The sequence below is a fragment of the Papaver somniferum genome, chromosome 9 (assembly GCF_003573695.1).
Source record: "Papaver somniferum cultivar HN1 chromosome 9, ASM357369v1, whole genome shotgun sequence".
NCBI lineage: Eukaryota > Viridiplantae > Streptophyta > Magnoliopsida > Ranunculales > Papaveraceae > Papaver > Papaver somniferum.
The window spans coordinates 87295512-87302106 of record NC_039366.1 but is presented as its reverse complement, the minus strand read 5'-3'; positions in this window follow the sequence as shown (position 1 = coordinate 87302106).

The window sequence follows — 6595 nt, the reverse complement described above, 5'->3', positions numbered from 1 at the left end:
GTAATACCAGATTTCTTGGGAACAACCTGAACGGGGCTGACCCACTTACTGTCTGAAATAGGGTAGATAATGCCTGCATCTAATAGCTTAAGAACCTCAGTTCGAACTACTTCTTTCATATTGGGGTTTAGTCGACGTTGCATCTCCCTAGAAGGTTTGGTGTCTTCCTCTAAATAGATCTGATGCATACAAACAGTAGGACTTATACCCTTAATGTCTGCTATGGTCCACCCTAAAGCTTCCTTGTTGTTTTGAAGGACGGTTACTAGCCTACTTTCCTGATCTCTATCCAAGTCGGAAGAAACAATCACAGGTAAAGTCTCAGACGGGCCTAAAAACACATACTTCAGGGTATCTGGCAATGGTTTTAGGTCCAACTTAGGAGGCTCTTCTAAAGAAGGAACTAGGGTAGACTTAGAAACTGGTAGTGGTTCGAACTTAGGTTTCCATCCATTACTAGTATCTAACAAAGGGGTTGAATCTAACAAAGCATTCACCTCATTAATCACCTTATCATCATCAAAATCAATCCCAAAGTGAGCTAGGCATTTCTCTAATGGATCTTCTAACAAAGTGTTTGGTAATGACTCCTCGACTAATGTTCCTATCATGTTCACCTCTTCTATATTCGAGTCATCTAGTTCAGAGGGTAGCTTACTAATATTAAAAATGTTCAGCTCAATAGTCATATTACCAAAAGACAAATTCATAATACCATTTCGACAGTTAATGATCGCATTGGATGTAGCTAAAAACGGGCGACCTAAAATCACTGGTATTTGGTTCTCTGGGTCAGGGACAGGTTGGGTATCTAGGATAACAAAATCCACCGGATATATAAACTTGTCGACCTCTATGAGAACATCCTCGATCACACCACGAGGAATTTTAACGGACCTATCAGCTAACTGAAGTGTCATCTGTGTAGGTTTCATCTCACCAAGTCCTAGCTTAAGGTACACATGGTATGGCAGTAAGTTCACACTGGCTCCTAAGTCAAGCAACGCTTTCTCAACACGGTACTTACCTATTGTACAAGCAATGGTAGGGGACCCTGGGTTTTATACTTAGGAGTAGTGGTATTCTGAATAATAGAACTCACATGACTAGCTATGAAGGCTTTCTTCTGGACACTGAGCTTACGCTTTCGCGTACACAAGTCCTTAAGGAACTTGGCATAAGAGGGAATCTGCCTAATTGCATCTAATAATGGAAGGTTGATATTAACCTGCTTAAAAACCTCCAATATATCATTAAAGTTGGACTCCCTCTTAGTCGGAACTAGCAGCTGGGGGAACGGGGCTCTGGGAACAAAGCCGGGCTCATCAGGACCCTCATTGGTCTCTTTGGAGACTCTATCAGTCTCCTCATTTTCTGGCTCATAAGGGTGAACTACAACATGTTCACTTTCAGGTATGTCGACCTTATTATCAACTTTCTTTCCACTCCTAAGGGTTGTAACAGAGTTCACATGATTGTACGATTCTCCTCTAGGGTTAGGATCAGTATGACTAGGGAACCTTCCTTCTTCTCTCTCATTGATAAACTTAGCTATTTGGCCGACTTGAAGCTCTAATTTAGCAAAAGACTGGGCACTATTCTTAAAATTCTGTTTGGTTTCCTCTTGAAAATTACCCTGGCTTTTTACTAACATTTCCTGGCTTTGTGATAGCATCTCCTGGCTCTTCCTTAATATACTAAGGGTTTCCTCTAAGCTAGTTATTCTATTCTCAGATGGGTTCTGGGTCTGACCTGAAGAGTTCTTAGTATAACCAAAACCTGGGGGAGGCTGAGAATTACTAGACTGGCCTTGATTCTGGCCCTTAGACCAAGAGAAATTAGGATGGTTTCTCCAACCAGGGTTGTAGGTCTCTGAGTAGGGGTCAAACTTCTGACGGTTTTCAAACCTAGCATTGTTATAGACACATGAGCTTGCTCTTCACTAACCTGACCTTCCCAGAATGAGTTATCGGGCTCTATTCCACAACTAGAGACTTGAGAGGCTCTATTAGGTTCAACAAGGGACTTATTTTTAGATTGACCCATTTCCAATGCTTCTAACCTTCTAGATAAAGCAGCAAACTTAGCATCTGACGCAAAACTCGTATCTACCATATTGGTGCTACTTCTATTGACCAAGAGTCTTTTAGGGGGTTCAACACAAGACTCCCACTGTTGGGATTTTTCAGCGATAGCTCCTAAGAAGGTAAAAGCATCATCACATTTTTACTAGTGAACTCACCAGCGCACATAGACTCGACCATGGCTTTGGTCGAATAGTCTAAACCATTATAAATAATCTCTACAAGTTTCATCTTATCAAATCCATGGTGAGGACACTGGGATAGGAGATCATTGAATCTCTCTAAAAACCTATAAAGAGATTCTCCCTCTTGTTGCATACTAGCACTAATTTTCTGCCTAACAGCTGCAGTTTTATGCTTAGGGTAGAATTTCATATAGAAAGCAGCAATAAGTTCCTGCCATGTTTCAATGGATTCAGATGGTAGGTTGTTTAGCCAGGTCTTGGCTTTATCTCTCAAGGAAAAGGGAAACATCTTAAGTTTCAAGACCTCATCAGTAAGGTCTTTTATTCTAATTGTCCCACAAATTTCCTCAAAGTCTCTAATATGAAAATAAGGGTTCTCATCATCTTTCCTAAGTATATAGGGATCATCTGAAGAATACTAGGTTTTATCTCGAAATTAGCCGTAGTGGCTGGCAATTTAATGCACGAAGCTCGGTTGGACCTAGTTGGGAACATGTAATCTTTCAAAGTTGCCATCAGTGGCACACAGAAGTACTAGGGGTACTTTCCTCACGAAGAGATAGGTTCTCAAAACTGAAGTTTCCAAAAACGGGGCTCTCAAAAGAAGAGTCTTCGAGCTCCCCGCTTCCACAAGAAGATCTTTTAGGCTCGTCACTAATCAAACGGCCAAAATTATCTTTTCCAAGCACGCTCTGTAAAGGAATCGAGCGCTCTTGGCATACACAAACAAAAATCCTAAGGAAGGGAGGTTCTAAGAAACACACAGCAGGCCGACTCCACCAAATCAAACCTAAAAATTTCTAGCAAACAAAAAGCATGATGGCTCCACTTAGATTGTTTCTAGACCAGCTTCTAATCCTTCGAAAAGGAATTCGTTACAATCTGAGCAAATTCTCTGGAATCAGTACGAGTCAAAGTGAGTTGAATAGAGGCGAGGGAAGCTCAGTGGAGCTTTGATACCCAAGGCCTCACCGGTATTCAAGGCGGCGCAGTCACGCATTCAACTCACAGAAACCATCCTGAACTTCGAAGTATGCTCAAAAGAGTAACCAATATTTTTCGAATGACTGTCCTATTAAGCTCGTTACCCTATAGGTCTCGTTCTATTCAAAATTTTAGGCTTAGGTTCGCGTTTGGTTTCGTTTTCCTAAGGCGGGCAAGAAGAGAACGGTGATGAAATCCGAACCCTTATCTTGTATGGCCAGTCCTTGCCCTTTACTAGGAACTTAAAGCAACTGGTTCAGTCCTCAACATATAATCACCTTAAGGCATACAGTAAACCCGCTTGCAGGAGATTCGCGGGTGTTTCGAAAGACTTACCTCCCGTACCAGACGGGAGAAGAACCGCTGAAGTCGACTCGGGCCACGACTCCTATGTCGTGTACGAACCCGAGGGTCCGAGACGATATTGTAATCGTTGTCCTTCCCTGCAAACAGTTTGTATTTAAGGGTACCCTTCCGTAGGTTTAAACAAAAAAAAATTGTCCAAAGTCCAAAGTAAAGTGCAAAAATATTACAAAAATTTCCTAATACAATTCTAAAAAAAATTAAAAATTAAAAAATAAAATAATAAAACTAAATCCTAAAAATTAATTTGTCTTTTTTTTTTCTTTTTTTTTAGCTTTGAGCTTTGTTCCAAGTCCTTAGTGTCCAATCTTCAAACCTGCAAATCAAAGACACAAACAAAGAAACGTAAAGAGGAACAAATGAAAATAATAAAAAGTAATAAAAACCTAAAAATTCTACCTAAGCACAAATCCGCGTCGGCGGCGCCAAAAATTTGATGTATTTTCAAATGGTTGTAGTGGTAGTGGTAAAAAGATTCGTTTCAGATTTATGAAGGAAATAATTTTTAGATTTAATAAAAATAAAGCAAATTAATTTTCAAAGTGATGTCAAGATTTAAAATGGACTAAGGCTCCGGGTTCACTATTACTTCAAGTTGATTGGTTACAAAAATATTTCATAATTATTATCTAGCTCTTTTTCCATTAAATCACTTATTAATCTATAAGGTGTCCAAATATTAAATTGTAATCCTTAAGCATGATTTATCAAAGAATTAATTCTAAGCATAAAACATCAAACTGATTCACAACTAATTAAGAAAACAATTTTTATCTCTTTTTTTTATTGATCCAAGTGAATTAAATAAAATAAATAATTAAGAAATTATAAAAAGAATTTACCAATCAAACATGAGTGAATAGCTCCTCCGTCGCCTCAGTCACCAGGTATTTTAGCCGCTCATCATGTTGGAAAACCTCTCAAAATATTTCATTGATGCTCATAAGTGTTTTACAAATGATGAAAAGGAAAATAATTGAGTAAATCGGGTGTTTGCAACACTTATAATGGTTGCAGAACACTGTTACAGAAACGATAGAAATAAACTGCTGCTGACGGTAATTCTAAGACCCTCACGTGTTAGTCGTTATCACTGTTGAAGAACGACTGCCCTGGTCTGTCCGTTCTTCGTGTTCTTCAATGGCAGCAGCAGCAGCAGCAGAAACTTTCCTGTAACTTGATTTTCTCGCTCTGTTAATGCTCTATACTTCTCCCAAACTCTCCATCCCCTCTATGCTAACCCAAGAGTTATATTTATACACCTTTGGACCAAGAATAACTTCTCATTAATCCAAAAAATCTTCCCATTACTCGGCAGTGAATGAAAATATTCCCAAGAAATTTTCTTTCCATGCACGCGTCTGTTGGCTTGTTTTAACCTCTCCAAAATATTCATAGGATGTACCCAAATCAAACAGAATATCTTCTTACCCATCTGGTCACGTAACTTCCATAATTGGAACCAAACAGGACCCGTAATAACTCATGGCTCTGTTTTGCCGAGAACAAATTATCCAGCCCAATCTGCTTCGTGAAATCACTTGCACTAGCCATGTTTAGCTTAATCACGTTCAGCCCAGCTGTTTCTAGCGATTGAATCTCTTCAAATCTGCTCCAAAATTCGAGTCCAAAATTATCCAGTGAATATGCATGAAATAACCAGTTTTCCCGCCAAAATTCTGTTTTGAATTTGGTAAGAAAACTGACCTCCCCCTAATCCAGTTATGGTGTCCCTTTAGCACATGCCCCTCATGGGGTGCCCCTTATCCAAAGTGAGAGTCCGAATAACACTTGTCCTCCTGGGAGCTTTTACCAACTTTTCGAGCCGAATTTTCCAAAAAATGTTTATTTTCCAAAGATGCTTACAAACATATAAAACACCAAAATTAGTACAAACTCGAGTGCCAACAATATACAGTATTGAGATCAAATTAGACACAAAAATGTGTCTATCAATGTGCTCACCGGTTTCTGGATTCATAACATATACATGATCTTGTATGCCGTGGTGTTGTTATATCATTGCTCGGTCGAACTCGCATGCGTTACTACTCAAGGACGAAGAACTCCATGACGATTATCTTGCAAAGACGAAGAACTACTCAAGGAACCAGCGGAACTTCATCCGACCAAAAGGTATGTGGAGACTTGCACTCATCTTGTCACTCAAAAGTCTATCTACTCTATATCCTACTCTTAAGACAAAGTCGTAAAAGTATGATAGTTTTCATACATACACATTTGCTATTTCGAGCCGAGTTTACTCGCCTATCTTTTTCTCGAAATATGTGTTGGTAAGCTTTTGCTTTAACCATTTTCATCTTTACCCATGACGAAAGTCATGATGACGTTTCAATCTTGAAAATAGCTTTGATGACGATAGTCGATTCTTTATGTCTAACGACTGTTATAACATTATAGAAGAATGTTTCAATGATTGAAATGTAGAGTTGAGAATATGTAACCACCTATAGATGTAAGTACTGATTGTGCTCGCACATTTGTGTATAAATCCATGTGCCGGAAACCAAGTGCGTGCATATGTGTGCATGCGGTATTGGTAAAGGAGACAGGTTAGGTACGCGTACCCGTACGCGTACTGGCGGAAGTTCACGTCCGTGAAATTCTGCTGGGTTTGAAGTTTACGAACTTAAAAACCAGTCACCTTAGGTACGTGTACCCGTACGCGTACTGGCGGAACTTTTTCACCCGAAAAAGTCTGCTGAGTTTGGAAACTAAAACCAACTCAAACTCCGGCAGCTAAGGTACGCATACCCGTACGCGTACACAAGCTGGTTATTTCTCAAATCGGTTGTTCATGGACTTAAAACAATAAATTATAAGGAATGCAATCTTTGCAAACCGTGGGTATATTGTTCATGAATTGATTCAAATGAATTAAACCGATTTTGTTTCAATTGTGTCTATGTGTAAAGACCTAAGCAATTGAACAACTCTTGAACTAGTTCTTATGAGTTA